Source organism: Melitaea cinxia, chromosome Z (assembly GCF_905220565.1).
Source record: "Melitaea cinxia chromosome Z, ilMelCinx1.1, whole genome shotgun sequence".
In the NCBI taxonomy this organism is placed as follows: Eukaryota; Metazoa; Arthropoda; class Insecta; order Lepidoptera; family Nymphalidae; genus Melitaea; species Melitaea cinxia.
The window spans coordinates 10691856-10715361 of NC_059424.1; the positions used below are offsets into that span (position 1 = coordinate 10691856).

General features: G+C 31.7%; 1 protein-coding gene and 1 pseudogene across 1 annotated transcript in view; both read left to right on the top strand.

Moving 5' to 3' along the window:
• The first annotated feature begins 588 nt into the window (after positions 1–588).
• Positions 589–23506, top strand: part of LOC123668967 (neurocalcin homolog) — an 80333-nt gene continuing 57415 nt past the window's right edge. Inside the window, exon 1 of the mRNA XM_045602655.1 lies at positions 589–771. The gene's annotated coding sequence lies outside the window, so the exon portion shown is untranslated. The remainder of the gene's footprint in view (positions 772–23506) is intronic.
• Positions 18081–18953, top strand: LOC123668783 (annotated as a pseudogene).

Here is a 23506-nt window from a genome sequence, read left to right on the forward strand (position 1 = left end):
GCGAAAGCAACTAAATGATGCTTAGATATTTCATTTTTAAAACAATTGTTAAAATATATCATTGTATGATTTCCTAATAAAATAGTTAAATAGTTGACGTCACGCCCGCCGCAACGACGGGCAGTACAGTTTATCTTATACTACATCACATAATCTAAGTTATTATGCAGCATTTCATCATATCAATTGAATTTGAAAGATTCGCGAGAATGGTGACAGACAATGGTGTTTCTCCGATACTGATACGGACACGGATATCCGGAACATCACTAGTTTCAACGATAATAAGCTTTTTAACTAAGACGAGGTACTAAGGTGCATTTCAGAAGGAATTTATTAAATGTTTTCAGTTGTTGGAAATTAATTAAGATTATTTAATATGATATAATATACGAGTATATATTCCTATGTGTAGAGCTAGCATTAGGAAAACATTCATAAATTAATTTGTCTTTTTGTGAGTTTATTATTTTCTAACTTTTATTCAACGTAGAAGTAACATAATAACAAAAATTATCTAGGAATCTGGTCATTTCAAGTTTTTTTTTCTCTTCTAGTTAGAGGCATAGAGTATATAATAATGTTTATTATTTTATGGCAGCACTGATACGGCTCTGCAAATATGGCGTAGGTTTCTACAAAATGCAGTGGTAGATAATTAGTTGTCAATTCTGAATTTTAAAATAAAAGACATGCACTTAGTATAAGATATAATCCAAACAATAAAGTGAATTAAGGAAGTTTGAATGTGAAATGTGAATTTTTCGCAATGTAGGTGAAAAAATGATTTACTTTTTAAAATCAAAATAAGAATTTTATATGATTGATTTGCTTATTTTCAGTAATTATCTAAGTAAATTGTCAACTGTTTTCTTTCCATTTCATTCATATTATCGAATCTTTTGTTTACTGAGTACCTACTTTGTCAAGACGTACAAATATCGTATATAATTTAATACTTCTATTTTAAGCTAATAGTACTAGTATTTAACTATCAGAAATATTTAGATTTAAGTTTCAAGTTTTTATTATTAGTTTTTAAATATAAAAGGCTAAGGATATGTTCGGTTTATATATCATAATATTATGTATTTACATATGAAGTAACTAGTTAAGTATAATCAACCAAGTAACATCAAGTAATCTTGAAGAGCAAGGAGTGCCAGATACAGAAAATGGATAAGCAGGTGAGTTTATTATTGAAATTTACATTTACATACACATTATAAGTTTTACCTACAATGATTTTTTTCATTATTTCCAAACTTAAATTATGATCATTATTGTCAGATAATTTAAGAATTTAAGTTGTATTTAAATTCTAAGCTTATTACAAATTCTTTTATATTGTATGCTGGTTAATCAACATTTTTGCTTGATGAAATGTCAAGTAAGTGTTAATTTTTATAAGAATATAATCTTGTTTTATCAGAAATGTATATTCAACTAAGTAAATATTTTACGAATATTAATTGTATGAAATCATTATAATACTAATCTACACTTACATGTTAATATTAGATTGGCAAAATACTAAATGCAACACATAATTATTGCAAAATATAAAATTTATTTTATTTGATGTTAATTTCATTTGTTAATAAATTGTTTGATCATATGATATATTTTTATACGTTTTTTACTAGCTTCACCTTTATATTTGTAACTGACTCCTTTGGACTTCATTTTGACCCACTTCAAATGTTTCAGTTTCATTTAAACATAGTAGACTTATCGAGGGCTATTTACAATACACTAATTTGATAAGATTATTCCTTTTTAGTTTGGTTTATTTATAAAAGCCTTATTTAGTTTTTTTTTTAAACTATTAATGATTAGCATGAAAATTAATCACATTTATAACCATACCCTTCAAAAAGTGTTTTTAGTGGAAACTTAACATGTATGTACTATTAGTACATACAAATCAAGTTTACATAACGTCGAGTAGATATTTAGTTAGTTTCCCAAATACAAATAGATAAAAAAAAAATCTACTCGCTGTCGCAATTAAGATTTACCCTAGTATTAAGCCGGTGCTGTGTTTGCAGCACTAACTTGGTGTCTGCATGCCAAATACAATCACATTAATGTTTTCGAAAAGTTAGTCTCAAACAAGTAATTATCGCTGAGCAGCATCAATGCACTGATAGACCATGCTGTCATTGTTATGCAATATAAACTATTATTAACACTATAAATATTGAAATAAAATTAATGCATTAATAAGGAATGATGTAACATGTTTCTAGATTATGTACTTACTTTCGTTGAAGTAAAAGTGATATTTGTCTCAAATGAAGTAATTTTTATTGTTTCAGTATCAATATTTTTATGTTTGGGTGACAATTATATACATATAGATTTTTAAATATTCTTTTTTATTTAACTTATCTAATATATAAAATTCTCGTACAGCGGTGTTTGTAGTTAAACTCCTCCGAAACGGCTTGACCGATTCTTATGAAATTTTGTGTGCTTATTGGGTAGGTCTGAGAATCGAATAACATCCATTTTTCATCCCCCTATAGGTTAAGTTATTTTATTATTAGTATATTTTGACTAAGGTGTAGAGTTTGTGAAGTTAGGGCTTGTAGAGTTAGGGCGTGTAGAGTTAGAAGCTTGGCTCTACATGAGATCTGATAACTTTTTGACAGTGCAAGCCATATGATCTCGTCTTGGCAACATTTTACATGAAAATGTTTTTGGTGGGATTTCACTTCTTTTTGTAAGTTGCTTATGACAATATTATAGCTGCATTTTACCTCCGATACATTTTATACCATAAATATCATCCAATCTTCACCATATTCGGTTTAACCACGCTGTTTTTGATTTTATGTTGAACTGATGGGCAAACGGTGACCTCCGCTAAAACTTAAATACCAAAATTACAAAATGTAAATTTTCGACATAAACTAATAACCGATTTTTATTTTTTATATATTTTATTATTATTATTTATAACAAGGAGTAACAAGGAGTCCCTATATCAATTTTCAGACCTCTAGCATCAAAATTTGCGGAAGTCTCATACAAACTTCCATCCCCTAGTTTGAGGGGTTGGGGGGTAAAAGTTCAAAGTTTTAGAATTTTTTTGTTGTTTGTGTACTAATACTAGCTTACGTACCAAATTTCAGCTTTCTGGGACTTCAGGAAGTACTCTAAGAATTTTGATGATCATCAGTGAGTGACGAAATCGGGGTTTTTTAGATATCAATAAAATCTAAAGTATAAGAGCTATGCAATTGAAACTTTATACGTTTAATAAGTCCACTATTGACATCAAATCCCCAGGACAAAGCGCTTCGAGAAGAGATAGGTAGTGCTTTTCGTTTTTTTTATTGGCTCGTCTTGGCGGGTGCACTACCGTGCCCCCAGATTAATTATTGTCAAATTTCGACTACTAGGCGACCACTAGTCATTATAAGTACATATAAAAGTGTGAGTTTTCATCTAAGATTTTTTTAAAAATTTGTGTCATCTTTAAACTTTTTCTTATTATGATTTATTTTTAATACATTAAATCAATAACAAACACTACACACACTATAATGTATTTGACACACACATGTGTCTATAGGTACTCTTTTGTTTATTCTTATAGAAGTATAGCCTTTGACAACAGAACATTAATAATGTTCAAACTTATAATAATTTAAATTAATTATGGTCGAATTTCGACCACTAGTATATAGCTATAATAATACATATTAATTTTACAAAAAAAAAAAATGGCTAAATAGCCATAAGTCTACTCATTGTACAACACAATCTGTAACTATCTTAATACTATGTTTAATGTGTATGATGTTGTTGTGTATAAACTATACATACATATAATAAAATGGTAGGAAAGTCAAGAATGTACATTGAATATTTTTTTAAAAGAATACTTGGAGTGTGATCTACAATCGATACGGAAACTAAAAATATGGTTTTTAAAATTTTTGCCTGTTTGTCTGTATGTCTGTATGTATGTCTGGGATAAACTCCAAAAGTACTGCATGGATTTACTTCAAATTTGGCGCAAATATTATTAAGAAGTCGTTTCAACATATAGGCTACATATGTGGCATGGCTACTATTATTACGCTATCACCTACGGGGAACGAACAGTGAACCTTTATTTCTTCAATACATACTGTAACAACGCGTAATCTAACGACACATATTTGAATGTTGTTGTTATTATTTTAATAACCATGCTTTAAACTAGCTTCTCACTATAAATAAAGACATTCTGTAATATATTTAGTATCAGCATTGCACCCGTGCGAAGCCGGGGCGGGTCGCTAGTAAAGTATAAATAAATAAATATTTAAGACTTATATATACGCTCGAAACACGAAATAAATAGAAAGGGTCCTTTAGTTGTTTGTCTTAAAGTTCTCTAAGCAAGATATAATTTGTTGCTATATAACCCAAACTTTATTAATTATTTTAATGTGTTTGTTATTTGTAGCTCTAGCCTTGTATGTAGCATGTACATGTTTTGTTAAAACAGAAATGAGAGCTTAAACGGCAATACACCGACTAGAGACATGCAAATAAGGGCTTGAAGCATCTTATACCAAGCAACTATGTAGTCACAGCATTTACACAAAGTTATGCAGAATTATGTATTGAAAATCCCTATCAATTACATGCATACTATGTACTTATTTTATCAGTATAAAAATAATTAATTTAATATTTATGATTTCTGCTACCAAAATATAATAAGTCCGCCCCGCGCTATATAAACATTTGGTTACATCAGCACAGTATAAGAAGAGTCCTTTGTATAAATATATTTTAAGTTCCGTTAGACTTCGTCAAGTGTTCTAGTGTAGTGTTGGCGAAAGTTCCATTAATGTTGATGATCGTGACTTCGATTTACGTCAAATTTTTATCCGTGGTCGTATACGCTTTTGTTACCTTCCTACTAAAGAGAGCGCGTTAAAACGTCGTCGGTCCGAGTTGTTATGGAAACGTTTAGGAGACCTGGCCTTTGACCACGATGTTCTATTTACAGGCTGTTTCAGTTCAGTTCAATTAATTAAATGAATGACTGCGTAAATAAACAAAAATAAATGTTTACAACCCTATGGAAACATGATGTGACATTTCGCGAGACTTTAAAGGAAACTTTACACTCTGATTTTAGTATGTTTACATAGCGCTGAAAAGTTTGTTTGTTAGAACTTATAGGACGAGAGAGATGAATATCACGCAATGTTAGTTCTAAAAGTCATGATACATATTACAAACTTGCCTGTATGAAAATATTTATCAAGTACCGAGTATTTTCAGGGTAAATGAAATGTTTATCTTAACAAACATAAAGCTTTTCATATCAGAAAGTTATCTTATCTGAAACAGCTTACCCCAAAAAATTTTTCGCAAATTTTTCCATATAGTTATAAAACTAGTGTGACTTACACTGTTATTTTAGATTATGATGAAAATTCACTAAATATTTTAAATTCCTTAACTATGATTAATAAGACTACTAATTATTTTAAATGTGTAATTAATATAAATGACTTGCTGTTGCCAATTACGTTACAGAGCTTTAGATATTAATGGAGTTTTTTTCTTTCACATTGAGTACGACTTCGCAATATGTGTAACATATGGTATAATATATTATTCATTTCGCAGCTTCTTGATGTAATTGCACTCGTATAGTATGTAGTGTTCATACGAAAAAGGCGATCAAAGCAGTACTTGAAAGATCTCGAAGAAATCCTGCCCGAAAACAAAAAAATTTATCTCGAGAGATGAAGATAGCATCTAGAACCATGTCGCGTATTTTAAAAGATGATTTAGTATATGTAGCCTATAAGAGACGCACTGGTCATTTCTTAACGGATAATTTAAAAAAGAATAGGGTGGTAAACTAAACAAAATTACCGTATTTATGCTCAAAGTTCTAAGGAAGCTTCCCAATTAGTCAGTAAAGCGTTAGCGGGCATCATCCGACTTCAGTGATTATTTGGTTGGGTGTATATATGGCTTCATAGTTATATGAAGGAGTGACTGTGCCACATTTTTTTGTGAAAAAGGTATCAAAACATCGGCACAAGTGTATCAAGATACCATTCTTGAGAAGGTAGCTAAGCCCCTTAACAACACCATCTTCAAAAACCAATAATAGTCCTTTCAGTTAGACTCGGCGCTGGGTCATAAAGCTCCACCCAATCATGGTTAGAAACCAACGTTCCGGCCAGTCTTCATCAGAGCTGACGACTGGCCGTCATCTAGTCTCGATTTTAATCCGCTGGATTATAATATGTGGTCAGTTTTAGTGAGTTTGGCTTGCTCTAAATGCCATGATATTTTGGGAGTCCCTAAAACAATCCATACGATAGGCAGTGAACAATTTGCCCATGGAAAAAGTGCGTGCTATATTGATTTAAAGGACTGTATTGCAGCCAATGGGGATCATTTCGAAGTTTTATGTTAGTATAATAGCTGTACCCGCGACTTTGTTCGCGTGAAATTTAACAAAAAAGTTATTGTTCAGTTTGTAGAGTTATAAAATGAATAAATTTCTATAATAAATGTAGCCTAAGCTACTACATCAGCTCTCTGCCAGTGAAAGTCCCGTCAAAATCGGTCCAGCCGTTTCAGAGATTAGCCGGAACAAACAGACAGACAGACAAAAATTGTAAAAGAGGTTATAAAAAGGTTATAATTATGTATGGTGTATACATCCATATGCATTTACCAAAAATCGATTATTTTAATATTACATACAGACACTCCAATTTTATTTATTTTTATAGATTAAACTAACACTGTAATAGTTATAAATGTTACATGCAATAGAAAAAATGTTTTATTCTTTGTAATAATATGTAGGGCAAGATTATGTTCATATAAGAATAAGCTAATTTTATTTTAACACTTAATAATTCGTCATTACTGTCGGTGGGGAGAGCCACAATGACTGCACAAATACCCAGACCATGGTAAACATTAGTATGGCCAATACAAATGTTTATCACGTGTTGGGATCGAACCCGTAACAGCCAGCGCAACAGCCATAAACCATTGCTGTAACCGTTGCGCCAATGCGTCGTAAACACACACTGTAATAGTAATAAATGTTACGTGCAAAAGAAAAAGTGTTTTTTTTTTCTTTGTGACAATATCTTTCTTTGTAACAATATGTATTATACACGCTCGTTTTTTTTCTTATTAGTAACTTCTATTCACTAAATTCCTACCATTGCCCGCGCCGCTCCGGTCGCGTGATTATCGCACATTTGACCTTTCTCGTAATTTCCGATATAGAGGTAACCTTATTCGGTTTTGCGTCAAGTAGGCTGTATAAATGCATAATTATGTTGTATAAAGTATAGTAAATTTATATTTAAAACAAAAGAGGCACATTTAGTTAAAAAATTGTGGTACGTCTTGTTTGTCAATGTTTGTGATGTACGATCATAAAAAATAAAGTATTTTTGTACATCAAGACTACAAATTAATTTATAAATAAGCTCCATACAAGAGAGCTCACTCTAAAAATAAAGTCACGTGTGATGTAATATAACAAGTGGTACACAATAAATACGCAACTAAGAATGACATCAGTTTGTCCGCCCATTATCTATCGAGTATAAATTATTCGTAATCTAACAATTATTACTTCTCGTTTTTCTCGAAGGAAAAAGCCCGAGAATAACTTCGTGACATTTCTTTCACGTTCTAGATAAATGTTAAAATTTGATCATGATTCAATAAAATTTTCATATCGTTATAATTTTTTTAATTTGATCGAGATTATTGTCTTTGTTTAGCATTTTCAAACGTCAAGGGGGTATGGGGTGGACGAAGTGTGTCATTGTGTGACAACGGGAGGGGTCCAAAAATTTTGAAAAAAGGTAAAACCATTATTTTTAATTTGCTACTCGCTGTACTAGCATTATGACGGGACTTTTTCTTTTGAGTATTTTTTTTTTATAAATTTTACATACTTATGTTGGATTGATGATGATTTTATTGAAAAATAATTTGTTGAAAATGTAAAAAATGAAGTGTAATATTGCAAAATATGTAACGTCACTATAGGTATCTTGTAAATGTGACTGACGGGGTAAAAAAATCGTGAAAATAGTGTGACGTAATTTATAGATGATCTCCAAGGGAAATATGGCAAATGAAAAAAAAAACCTTTTTTTTTTATTGATATCGCGACAAATATTGTCTGATACTGAATATACGTCCTTTTGTTCTTGGCCTTAGACATGTTTTTATATAAATTATGCAATCAAAAACAAGTTGAATTTGTTCTTTGTAGCTGATTAAAAAAAAATATACTTATTTTTCTGTACGAGGCAATATATTTTTTTGATAACAAATAAATATCATATACACACAGTCGTCTTTTCCTATGGTAAGAAACCTAATTTTTGTGTTTTAGGTAAATTGTTTATCACCAAAATCTTCTTTGATTTTCTTTTATTTAAATGTTCTGCCTTACGTTCTGAATATAAAATTTATGGTCTTTTTTTAAAAGATTTTACTGCAAAAATCAAAGAAAACTTTCTTCTGATACTGAAAGAAAATAAATAAAATTCCTTGTTCCGACTTGCAGAATAATAATTTATAAGATCATTTGCTCCTTGATGTCTTACATATTATGTTGATGACGATTAGTCCTCCTATCCAATCCTTACGAATTACTCAAATGTCAAATTTGCTTTTAATCTATTATTTTAGATTTGCCCAGAGATTTTTAGATTCAGTCAAAACTTATGTATAAAAATTTTGCCGCTTTGATTGTCTTTAATCTTCTTACGAACACTACGTGGACGGCCAGATCTTTTTCTGTTACAGAGAAGGTTTGCACCTATCAATAGCCCGGTACATAAATATTTGACTAGTACCAAGCGTATGGAGAGTTTTAAAAATTGAATTTAGCTCTATACCTACTTTGTAATGCAATTACAGCGATTCGGTTCTCTTTATCACCCCACTCCATTCTAATATCACAAAATATTTTAGAATGTATCATAAAAAAAGGACAGATTCCAAATTCAAATGTAATCTTTCGTTTATTTTTCATTGTAACAGTATTTATTGTCAGACTATGTATTGACACGATTGTCACAAAATGGCGACCAAATAGTGCAACAGTATTCTAGAATTCTTTTTTCGGCGATGCGTTTGTTTGTTTGTTTATTATTAATTTTTAATTTTTAATAGTATTAAAAATTACGGCGTACGTTACAGGGAAACTCATGCTTATATATATATATATATATATATATATATATAAAAGGCTCAAAGACATATTTCCAAACTTAACCTATTTTCAATGAAATAAAAATAACAAACAAAACAAATTATATTATTGTCATAACACAATTTCATAAGTATTTTTGCTACAAGTATTTATTTATATTTACTTTCAAAGTTCCAAGTGACAAAAAAGGAAGAATTAGTTTCGTTAGGTGTAGTTTGAAAGCTATTATGTGTAATAGTGGTCGAAGAACGACCATAATGAATTTAAATTATAAGTATGACTATTAAACAAAAGAGTGTATATGCATGTGTGTCAAATACATGGTAGTGTGAGTAATGTTTTCTTATTGATTCAATGTATTTTTATGCATAATTAAAAAAAAAAAAAAAAATATATATATATATATATATATATATATATTAGTATTCTGCACTTCTTCTCTATATAAACTATAAGTGTGCGAAATTTCATACTCCTCTGTCCGCGCAATTTTCTTAAAAAAGGGGTACAAAGTTTTTGCTTCACGTAGACGATTTCTTAATCTCCTTGCTAGGTAGCTAAGCTATCTGTATTAAGGAGAAGCTATTTTTCTGCCTATTTTTCTAATCTGCTGTGCGGTTTCGGCAGTAAAGAATATAGGCTCCTCCTCTCTTCCCGTGGGTTCGTAAGAGGCGACTAAGGGATAACACAGTTCCACTACCACCTTGGAACTTAAAAAGCCGGCTAATGGCGGATTAATCATCCAACTGCTGGCTATGAAATACACAGGCCGAAGACGGGCAGCAGCGTATTCAGTGCGACAAAGCCAGCCCTGCGATCACCAACCCGCCTGCCCAGCGTGGTGACTGTGGGCAAAAGTTTTGCTGCAAAACATGAGTTCACGCCATTTTGGGCGAGAACTTGTGGAGGCCTATATCCAGCAGTGGACTGCGATAGGCTGAGCTGAAGTGGTGATGATAATGATGATGTTAATTCAGTAATACAATTATTATTATTATATATGTTTTTGGTATCGCAGGGGTTATTACGGTCAGTACGGGTGATATCCGGGATTCCCGGGTAGGCATTCCTAGACCGTATGTTGACTTGAGCACTTGGGGGTGCAATACCGACTAAAACCCCTGCGGTAGCCTTGAGCCGCTTTAATTGGAGGGTCCCGGATCTGCAGACAACAGGATCCCTCCAGCGACAGGCTGGCCTCGGCGAAAAGGCTAGACTTCTCCATGGGGACTGTCCGGCGCACCTCTGAACAATCCGGACGACGCCGTGTTCCCATCCCGGCCCGACACGGGCACAGGGGCGTTACTGGAGGCGCAATAAGTAGCGCCTCCTACGCACCCCCGTTCGTCGCCTGCGGAGGGAGGCCTTGTCGGCGGCCTCCTCTCTTACCCGCTCGTCATTCTCCTTTTGGAACATTACTGTCACGCAGAAGGAGACCATCGCCTTCCAGGACTCGTCGTTGCCGAGCATCGCGGTATTTAAGTGAGACCCAACCTAACCTATTACTATTTTTTAACTATTACTATTTTTTTCGTTTATATTATTTTTGTCATTGTAAGGTGTTATATTGTATTCTAGACTATTTCTTACAAAAGAAGTATACAGAAAGAAGTATCCGAATTGTCGGGCATTTAAAAAACTTAATACACTGCGATAAAATCCGAGAAAATCGTTTCATTATAATGAGTGAATTTCGCGTAAACATAAGAAAACAATAAGTATACAGAATAATCACGCTTTCGCTACACTACTTTCATTACGTGTCTTACAGGATGCTGAACCGATGGTTAGTAGGGACGCAAGCTTGTCTGGACCATCTTTGCTACATTACTTTGGTATCATACTATGTGCACTATGATACTATAACCCACATCCAAAGCCATATTACATATAAACATGTAAGTGACAGTGGCGTAGCGTGGTTTTTTGCCACCCGGGTCTTCCGAAAATTTGCCGCCCAAGACACTCAGTGTAAGTACAATTTTCATTATGTTCATTAACCGACTTCATTAAAGAATTAGGTTCTTAATTATAGTGTATTTTTTGTGTGTTACATTGCGAATGCGATTTGTTTTTTTTTTATTTTGTGAATTGAAAAAAAATTGTGTTGATTTTGCCGCCTCCCTTTCGTGTGCCGCCCTGCGCCATTGCCACCCGGAACCACCCACCCTACGCCACTGTTTAGTATTAACATTATTACATTACCATGTAATTAAAATTGTTCAAAGTAAAATTACTCTCCGTACCTTGTTTCTTTTAGCTACGCGTGATCAGATGTCGTGACGTTACTTAGCGCTTCGGCGTGTCTGAGCACGTCACGACATTCTTACATTAATTATTCGTAAATAGCATTGAGATTAAAACAGTAATTTGATTGACAGTCGATGGACAGAAAATTGCCCAATTTCCTAAATAGTATACGTATAGCATACTTGCCAATACAACTTACTACGGTTATTTTTAGGTAGTTGGAATAAAAGAAAGTTCATAGGTCGAATACTCTACCTATTGTTATATGTATTTGAAGAATTTTTCAGTTGAAAATCTAACTATCGCTATATATCGTAGCATTACGAATATATTTTCCAACTTATTTTTCATTGTTGATTGTACATCATCCTGTAAATGAATCATTATTGTACTAAAACTACTTTTTTTTTGTTGATGTACGTGGATCGATAGTAAGTACTATAGGTATATCATATTATTTTTTTGAAAAGGAAATCTTTAGTATTTTTAATGTATATATTGTACATGTCACGGATATTACAATAAAAACAAATGTATTAATAATTTTAAAATGTTAATTTCATGATTTGTTACATAACAGATTAAAAATATACGTCGTGTTTGTATTCAGTAATAAAGAAGATGATTCTCACGTTGCTACGATGACTATTTGCTCTTATTACGTCGCAAAGTGCGTCACTTTATGCTAAGTCTGGTGGTGCCAATAACTGTGACAGTAAAATGAATCACAACATTGCCTACATGTGGACCATTTACTGTCCCACGTTACGATTCACTTTAAATAAATTGCTTTATTTTATATTGTTCATAGAAATCTTTGGTATGACGCATATGAAAATAGATTACATATGAAATACATAATAACTTTTAGTTTTAACGGTCAAGAAATAGAGATGTAGTGGTGTGTATATAAAAAATGAACGAGAAAAAAAAAGATCGAATAATAATAATAATAATCAGCATATACGTTAAACAAAAAATAATAATGAGCGTTAATAAAGAGACATTTATATTTAGAACGATTTTTTACAAATACATTTCTACTCTATAGTCTATACTTTGAATATTTACGAGGAATTTGGTGATAATTGTTATAGTGTTATACACTCATTAGATGTTAGCAATTAATTGCAGATAGTATACGCATTGGTGGCATTCTCAGTTTGTATCGTATTTAGTAGATAATGATGCGTTTAATCTGGATTTCAGCCAGCTTGTTAAGACGTGTAGCTACTGTGACTCGACTATGACGCCGTATATATTTAACGTAACAGCGCAGACACGCTCTTGTGCCAAATCTAAAGTTCACTTACGTTAGTTTGGCAAAAAGACAGGCGATGTAAATAATAACGCCTTATGTCATCGTATTTTATATCAATACAAGCTCGCTGTTTGTTGGGTATTGCTCGAATATGCGTTGGTTTCCAAGTGGCAAACAGTATCATGGCATCTGTTCTTAGGAAGCAGTTTTAGCTGTCTTGCTTTCAGTATGCAAAAATGCTTCTAACTATTATAACTATTACTATTTAATAGGATTTAACTCTAAATAAAATAAGTGAGTCAATAGATAGATTTTTATTTTTTTGGGTATAGGTATATTTTTGTTAAGGAACTTGTTTGAAATAGTTGATATATATATATATATATATATATTGTAATCACTAAAAAAATAAAATAAAATTCAAAACATTTAATTTAAAGTTTTAGTTAGTACGTATATTGAAATTATATAAATTATAATAAAAAAATAATAAGTAAAATGGCTATAATGAAAACAAAAGTTTGAAATCGACCGTTTTAAGAGCTTAGACTTTTTCTATACATATATTACCAAACTAGCTGTGCTTGTCACTTCGTATGCGTGGAATTTAACAAAAAAGATATTTTTCAGTTTTCAGAGTTCTAAAATAAATAAATCTTCTATATAAATAAAAATAAATGTTGCTAAGCGCATTACTTGAAAATGGCTCGACCGAAGGTTTTAATATAGAAAAAAAAAATACTATTTTGACAGAACGAAGTCTGTCCGGGCAGCTAGTTTCTAAAAAAAAGTAGTCTAAGTTACTCCTTATTACATCAGCTCAGCCAGCGAAAGTCCTATTAAAATCGGTCCACTCGTTTCAGAGATTAGCTGGAACGATCAGACACAGACAGACAAAAATTGTAAAAAATGAGATTTTGGTATATGTACCGTGTATACATCTATATGCATTTAGTAAAAAGCGTTATTTTAATAAAACAAACAGACACTCCAATTTTATTTATTTTTATAGATATTAGATTAAGAAGTTTCTTGCACATTTAGATTATCTTGCTTCGTGTTGCATTACCTACATGGTACCTCTCTAACTATTTTGCTTTCAAAGGATTGTATTCAAAGAGTGAAGAACATTTTTAGATGATTGCTTCATATTTAGTCTAACGTTTAACTCATTTGGCTCATTAACTTGTCAACTGTCCGTTTTTAGCACTAGCTTAGGAGAAGTATGCGTCATTTGTGTCCTGTGTATGCGTCCGCGTAAAAAATGAGCTACATTAACATTAGCCTTAACTTTATTTATTTATTTATATCTACTGTAAAATTAGTTAGATAGGAAAGAGATGTAATCTAGCTACATGTAATATCGTTTATATATACAGCGAGTCTACAGAAAAGGCAATGCGATAAGAGACTTGGCGGGCGTGGCGACAATTTGCGCGGTTCGAATCGAAGTTGCGACTTGCGAACAGTAGCGAAGATCGCTATCGCTATATCACGTCTAGTATACACATATATGTGTATACTATTTGTATGTAAAGTCTACGTATGTTAAACTTGTTTTTACACTACACTCCGATTGTAGCGATTGTCCACGTAGCCATCGCTCGTACCCATAGCATTTAGACAAATATATATTGTCCATCACGTCAACTGTCGCGTCATCAATATATATAATAAAAATGTAACGGGTCACTGTCTGCACACTTAACATATATGAGATAAAGTATTATTGGGACCTTTACGCTTCTAACTGCAATATCCCACTACTGGGCACAGGCCTCTTTTCTCATGTAGGTGAAGGATCAGAGCTTAATCCACCACGCTGCTCCAATACGGGTTGGCGGATATATTCCCTACTATGAGTAACGATTGCTATCAGGTGTACATGATAACAACCGGGACCGATGGCTTAATTAGCTCTCCGAGGCACGGTGAGGAGACCCACAAGGACTGCACAAACACCCAGACCACGGCAAACACCTGTATGGCCAATACAATGTTTGTCATATGCGGGGATCGAACCCGCAACCGCCAGCGCAACAGGTACAATCGATGGCTGTGTCTGTTGCGCCAACGCAACCTTTATCAACGCAAAAAGAACCCAAACAATGATTTTTTGAATTTCTGTCTGTTTGTCTATGCGTTTGTGCACGCTAACCTCAGACACGGCTTATCCGATTTAGATCTGGTTTTTACCAATATATTGTGGCAAGCTTAAAATTTAATGTTTGTTTAAAGTCAATTGGTTCATAAATAAAAAGTTATGCCAATTTAAAGAATCACGTTGAACATGTAGTCACTATTAAACTCGGACGAATGCACAGCTAGTTTGAAATATGTTTGTAGAGATTGGTCCTCAGTTAGGCGATTTCTTGTTATAAAAGACGATATTGCAATTTAATACTCGTAAGTTTTGTGCTGGCTGTTTGGCATAACACTGCTGAAGATCATGACATTATCAAATGCATAGTTTACGATTGTATAAAGGACATACAGATAAACATTCATATAAATTCAGAAATTTCATAGATGTGCGTTTATATGGTAACAAATATTTTATTAAATATTTGTTTTGATATTTGAAGTCTTGCAAGACTGGCGCCGAAATTAATATGAATATTGAAAAGAAAATTCGCTTCATAAAAATATCAACTGAAATTTATATACATAAAACAACCGAACATCTATGAGTTTTGAAAACTCAATTGTTATTTTTTTAGAACAAGTTAGAATTTCTACTAATACATACTACATTAGCTGATGATACTTTTCATTCTTTAGTATAATCTGCCGAACAGTATGTTCGATCGATCGACCTCTGAGCGACCACTAGTTTATTTTATACTTCATTGTAAATCACAAATACATTACATACAAAGCCTTCAGATAATTACATATTATGATGTAAAATGGGCGGACTTTAATCCTAATTAACCATTTCTTCCAAACAACCTAAAATTTAATAACACAATAAAAGAGTTCGCCGATAGAAAGACTGTAAAAGTACAATTTAAATTTTTTAGTATTTTAATAGTTATGTCGTTACATCCATTGCTTTCCTTGAGTATGCGATTGAATTGCAATCATGGGGCGTCGTAGAAATCTCGTCCAAGGCGCTGACAGTTCTAAAACCGGCAGTGATATGTTGTTTATCTGCTTAACTCTTTAAAGACGTTTTTTTACATTTACTGGTAGTACTATAGTATTTACTGGTATACGGTACATACCAGGGGAAAGGGGCGAAAGGGTTATAATAATTCGGTCCATTATTAACTTATGCATAAAGAATAAATAACTTGATTGTCTTTATTAATTTCTGTTTTTATTTCACACAAATGTAAAGTACACAAGCTGAAAATTACTATTATTACATTTGAAACGGTACAGTGTACTTTTATCACCACTTCTCTTGTGATGTAGAGGTTTTGTTTAACAACGGTGCTGTTGAATTGTTAATGATGCATGAAATATATTCGCAATGTTAAAGAAATACGACTTTTTCGTTGATTAAAAATTCTATAATGCAGTAATTTATACCTAGTATCTCATTATACTGCCATTTCGCAAAGTAGTTTGGAAGTATGAGGAACATGGTGATGGAATTCCTCATCAACCAACGAAAAGGGAGGATCCTCCAACCAGACGGAAGTTGTGTCTGGCGGGCTAACGCCCCCAATGGTTGTTGTCGGGTTCTTGTATATATACTTAATTACTTTGAAAACTCTGATAGCGCGATGTAGCATACGTCAGTTTTCTCTAATTACGTAGTTTTGTAGTCGTTCGTATTTCGCGCCATAGATGTCGCCACAGTAGCATTGGAATGACCTTAACTGATTGTTAAAAATAAATAATAAATAAATAAATATCTACACAATACACACACGGTCGTCTGTTCCTAAAGTAAGCAACTTAATGCTTGTGTTATAGGTAACAGCCGACTGGTACAGCTACATTTTTTTCGATAAACATACTTATAAATAATACATATATAAATAATACATATATAAATATATATTAATATTACACCCAGACTCAAAATAATCAATTTGGACCTTTTAGACTGTTCAAATTTATACAATCATTATATAGCTGACACCACAAACGTTCTTTTGCCATGTATGTTTTTTACCCTATTTATTCCCCCCCCCCCTCCTTATAACACATACACTGTCGCGATTTTTTTGAGAACTTTTAATTGCGATCAATACCATCATAGACAATTTTTGGGTAGCCGTTTAACCGTTAAAGTAGCGAACGCAACAGAAGATTTCAAAAAAGAATATTTTTTCCCGTTTTCATAACTATTCTTATAAATGTTCAGCTCCTATTGGTCGTAGCGTAATGTTATATAGCCTATATTATAATATATCCTTTCTCAATAAATGGACTATCGAACAAAAATAATTTTTCAATTCGAGCCAGTAGTTCCTAAGATTAGCGCGTTTAAACAAACAAACAACAACATAACTTATAACAACAACATAACTAATATTAATATAGATTATTTAATATTAGCATAACTGTACATCACGTATCGAAGTAGTTATTTTTCGTTAATCTTTTACAATATACTCCAAAAATTTCAGTCAATCTAATTATGGGGTTGAGGTTGGTATACGATGGTTTTTTTTTAAAGTTAGAAAAAAACGACTACATGGATGTCGATAATATTCTTGAAACCTTTAATTATCTTTTTTTTTATAACCTATAAAGTTATCATCAAACAGTTGTATTTATACTTGAGCTTGCTCAAGACCCATTGAGAAGGAACTAAAATTTGTTTCAAAAAGATTTTAGGCTAACAATTCCAAACTTGAATTACTTTCTTCAATTAGTTTTAGAGTTTTAGCTAGACTTATGATAGCATTGTGATTGTCTGGGGTTGACTCAGTGCTCAATCTGCTGGATGGAAAGTAATAAAGGAACAACGAAAAAGAATAAACAGTAGGAAATTTTCTAGTAAGATTTGTTTCTGTAACTACATAATTTTCTAAATTTAATCGGCATTTGATTAATTTTTCAACAAAATAATTCATTGGTGGTATATCTCTACAAATAAATAAAATTGGAGTGTCTGTTTGTAATATAGGAATAACCACTTTTTAGTAAATGAACACGGATGTAACACGGTACATAATTATACCAAATTAACATTTTTTTAAAAATTTATCTGTCTTCTTATTCCGGCTAATCTCTGAATCGGCTGAACCGATTTTGACGGGACTTTCACTGAGAGATAGCTGATTTAATAAGGAGTAACTTAGACTATTTTTATTTTAGAAATTTATATGTTTTGTATCTGCGAACTAAACCATAATCTTAAATTCCATATATGAATTACGGTCAACAAATATATCAAATCCCAAAAGTGAGAGAAAACGAAAAGTAATTCATAGCAAGGTAAGATTTTTTTTTTCAAACTTGTCCCTAGATATCTATGTAATTACTAATATATAACTTATACATATATAGACTAAAAAAACCATTCCCGCAGCGGAGGGAACGCCTTTGCGTAGATTTCGGGTTCGATAAAATTTGGTTCATGGATCGCGTGTGGTATGTTCAATTTTTTCTCGAAATCTATAAGTCGTGTCATAAAAGTTTGAAAACAAATGTTTAAAAAAATAACCATGAATTAAAATTATTTACTGTTTCCAGGGACGCACCATTATTGCCCGTCTGTACCACTTTCTTCAAGAAGAGTATAATATATAATGTTAATTTTGTGAAAACGAACAATATAGATAATTGTGATTTGAGTCATTTAGCTAATATACGGAAACGTACCGCTGAAGCTACAGGGATCATTGAACGAGCTGTAACTACATTTTAAAAGAAGAAAATGAGCTGCCATCTTCTTCTGCAAGTTTTACTTCACCTATGAAAAAACGACGTAAGAGAAATAATAAATTTGATTTAGATAACATGAACCTAGAAATCATTCGTACTACTGTGCAAAATATTCATATTGGGGAAAAGCAAATATCAACATTGGCAAAATTGCGATTAGTTTTGAGACAAAATATTGGGGTTGCGTAAACACATTACGTTCGATACTAAATAAATTAGGCGCCTTTAGAAAAATTGGGAACAGAGAAGCTTTACAAGAAAGACATAAAATTCAACTTTAACAACAACTAGGATGAAATTTCTTTTGTGTTTATTTTGATTTTGTACCTGTAAGTAAATTAGTAGTAACTTTAACGATGTTGTTCATTTTTTATTGTAACCACTCCTAATAAGTAAATAAATAAAAAATACTTAAAATACATGAAAGTGGGTGAAATCCATGACTTGAACTCATATATTTTTTTTGCTTACTGTATGAACGGTCATCCTCACGCCTGAATACATTGACGCGTATACCGATATGTCACATACAACTAAGGGCGCCGCGCGCTCGTAGATTGCAAAATCTATACATAGTGTGGCCATAAATACCGTTACAATTAAAAATAAACAAGCCTAGCTGGCGCCCGCGGTTTCACCCGCGTTGATTTGAAGGAGAAAATAGCTTCTTTTCGTAACCTTCCTTTTTAAATAGGGTATCCAACTCCGAAGAATTTTTCAATTCGAACCAGTAGCACCTGAGATTAGTGCATTTAAACAAACAAACAAACAAACTTTTCAGGTTTATAATATTAGTATAGAATGGTACAGATTAAGATATATAAAACATGTCTTTTACACTTTCGCGACGTAAAAGTTGTATAATATACTGACTGACTGGGTTGAAAGAATAATCTGTAATGATTAAGCGAGATCAATCGATTTAACTTTTTTTTTAACCGACTTCCAAAAAAGGAGGAGGTTCTCAATTCGACTGTATTTTTTTTTTTTTTTTATGTATGTTACATCGAGAAATCGAGGGAACTTCTTGAAAATCCGCAATAACTATTTATTAGGTGTACCGATTTTAATGATTTTTAATTTAATCGAAAGCCGATGTTTATCATGTGGTCACATTTAAATTTTATCGAGATCTGATGACTACTTTTTGAGTAATCTTTGATAATGCGTTGTTACTTGACTATTTTTTCGTCGATCTACGTTGTTATTACTCGTCGATGTAATTGAAGTCGGTTTTTTTTTTCGTTTGCGAGCAAACACAATTATTTTTTTCTATTAAGTCATTTGTTGTATTTTTAAGTAGCTTAAAACATTTTCCTTAGTTTATACTAATATAGTTTTAAATTTCGTTTCTCAGGTGTTTCATGACTACGGGCTGACTTACTTCGACATCTTTTGCTTGATTTTCCAATGTTCGTCGCCTAAACATTTTTTAAATCGTTTTTGTAATTATTATGAAGAGAAATCATTCATCTCAATTTAATAAACCAAAATAGTATTAAATTCGTTTCTGATTTTGCACACTGCTTATAACGTTCTTCTTTATGTTTTATTATATTATGAATCTCAGGTGAGGATCGAAGAAATACTTTACTAAAATGGACACACAGAGGCGCAAGAATCAAAAACGTTGAGCTAAAGCGCCGCTATACCAAAAGTATTTAATACGTGAGGTGATTTGAAATTGAACAAAAATTTACCGACTGTCAATCATGTCAGAGTTATTTTAAAACTAAAGCGTCATATATATTATTTTATTTATATTTTAATAATTAATTAATTTACAAAAACAAGAGCAATTATATTTTTTTAGCTGTGGATGCCGGTAGAGTAAGCAATTATTTATAAAATGATATATAATTTATGTGGAGTAATTGGAAGGTTTTTTATAAAATCTTTTACTTTCGGTAGGGATTTCTTCGAATTCTTTCCCTTACTCCTTTGATCGCCTTTTTATACGAACACTTTGTGGACGGCCAGATTTTTTTCTCTTACAAACAGAGGAGGTTTCAATTCTACCTATCAATAGCTTGGTACACAAACATTTGACTATTACCAAGCGTATGGAGAGTTTTAAAAATTGTGTTTGCCTCCATACCTACTTTGTGTAATGCAATCACAGCGATTCGGTTTTTTTTATCACCCCACTCCATTTTAATATCACAAAATATTTTAGAATGTATTGGCGCGAAAATGAGAAAATACAATGAATAATCATATAAAAAGGACAGATTCCAAATTCAAATATAATATTTTGATTATTTTTCATTGTAATAGTATTTATGGCCAGACTATGTATTTACACGTGTTTCACTTGCTATAATCATTATCATTCCTAAAAAGACTCTCCGAGACATAGGTTACCACCTATTATTAACACGTTATATGCCACTTCTTATTATCACCCGCATTGAGCCCTTTTTTAATTTTACTTCATTTTTATTTGTGTTAAGCGTTGTCAACACACGTGTGGTGGTGATATGTACTATTTTTAACCTTTAGCAATCGATAAAAATACGTGCTATTATTTTAAACGCTTACTTGTCCGCTTCGCGAAGCATAAGTACGTGTTGCATAAATACATTTTCATTTTATCCTCAGTATAAAACATTAATTATAAACTAATATATTAATACATGTAATCTATATAAATAAAAATGAATGTTGCTAAGCGCATAACTCGAGAATGGCTCGACAAATTCAGCTATTTTTTTATGTTCCTTAAGGCCCACGGAAGGTTTTTATACAAAAAAAAACTACTATTACATTTTGACATACATTTGAACATTTTGATCGAAGTCTGTCTGGGCAGCTGGTTATTAATATATACATATATATATATATATATATATTGTTGTTATTTGTATTCATGATTTTTAAATATTTCATGGGTTTGTGTTTTATAATTTACTATATATATTGAAAGAGCAGATTATTGTAATAATATTGACGAAAAGCTGAGGTTTGCGTAAAATAGCTTATAAAATTGTAGTTTGTTGACAGATTTTATGACATGAAAAGTTCAAGTCTTTACTTATAGCATTAGATTAATAGATGGCGCTCAATACTTGTTTGATTAAATTAAATTGAGTTATATAGTAAAGCTAGTCCAGATTTTGGGTAAGTCAACGGTAAAGACGTCTATAGATATATAAGTACAAGAATTTCAATAGGCCTTTTTTTGTGAAAATATACTAATACTAAAGATGTAGTAGCGCCATCTGTGACGAAATGTAGACACTGGTCGCACCTAGAGATACTCGTATACTTCGCAAGATGTCGCTAGGAGTGCGAAAAGTAATACATTTTCTTTTTTTCTTTAAAAGCTACATAAAATATAGAGTTGACTTTAAATCTTTTCTAATTAAAGTAATGTTTAGAAAAATATTAAATAAAGATTATTTAAGTCTACAATACTAAAAATTATGTGGTGTCATGGGACACTAGGTAGGAACGAAGTTCCTTCGGATAGTATAGAAGCAACAGAATTTGAAAAAAAAAAAAAATTTTTGAATTTTATATATATTTTCTAATTCTTGATTTTTTTTTTAAATTTTGTTGATTGGTTTTTAAATAAATACATATTATATTTATGAAATTTAGTATTTTAGAAAATAACAAATACCGTAAAATAAAATAAATCAAAGAAAATAATAATAATTCAAACTATTAAGTAAAATAAACAAACATACCTATGTCTTTATTTATTTTGTCGACAGTATAAAATTACATAAATAATTTAAAAAAAGTTTACTAGTAATATTTTAGTTTTACAAACGTCATATTATACAGTCGTGTTCCGTTATATATTTTTCTTACGGTTTTAGTATCACATTTTTTTCAGTTCCGTCGCCCAGCCAAATGTCAAGCGTGCCGTAAGGAACTTCGTTCCAAAACTTCGTTCCAATAATTTGTTTTTAGTTCTTATTTTTGTGATTGATTGTTTCAGCCCTCTGTGGACTGGTGGTTTCTGACTTATTTTTTTTGTTTCTTGTACTATCTGCCTTATCTACCATTACATGAATTTGAGGGAAAGATGACTAAAATTAAGCAAGTTTGTTACTAAGTGCCTTCTAATGAAAACGTGTAAAGTTTACTAAGAAGAAAATTAATCCCAGTCAAAAGTTTTTGATGGGACCTTAACAGATATTAGTGTCTTCCTATTTGCTTTGAAATTATATTACGTAGTATAATATAGATTGCTTATTATCCTCCATTTAAAAAAAATGTTAAAACTCCAACCCATTAAAAAATTAAGCGCTGTTGACGCAGTCTTGGTCCAATGTAAAATGTAAGTACATGTTGTAACATGTACTTACATTTTACATTAACTTACTAACTACTTACAACCTAATTTGCCGTCTGATCGGTTAAACAGGCAGTACCTAATGATAAAACATCTTTTGTACCGTAAACGTTTACCCTGACTGCAACTACTTAAATGTTTTTTTCTTATTATCTATATGTGTATATACTAGTTTTGATCCAAGTCTTTACCTTTAGAATACGCATATAGAGCTCGCATACAGTTTCGTAAAGATTTTACATGATTTAAAAACAAAAACAGACATAACAAACAATAACAAACGGACAAAAATTCTAAACATTATTGTTTCTGCTTCTATGACTATTAAAAAGAAACCCTATTAATCGCTTTTCTTAAATATCTCCCTTCTACAGACATCGGCTCGTTAAAACTTTGTATATGTGTGTAGGGCAAAGTTTGATATTTGTACATTTTCTTTATTTTGTTATGCTATGCAACAGGCATCGTCGGTCTGTGTGTCGCTAAACTTATCAAAGTATAAACACAAGGAAAACTTAAATAATTAACGTTTTTATTAATTACTTTAACAAACTTTTCGCACATTTCTGCTCATAAATATAATGTTTAATTTGATATTTAT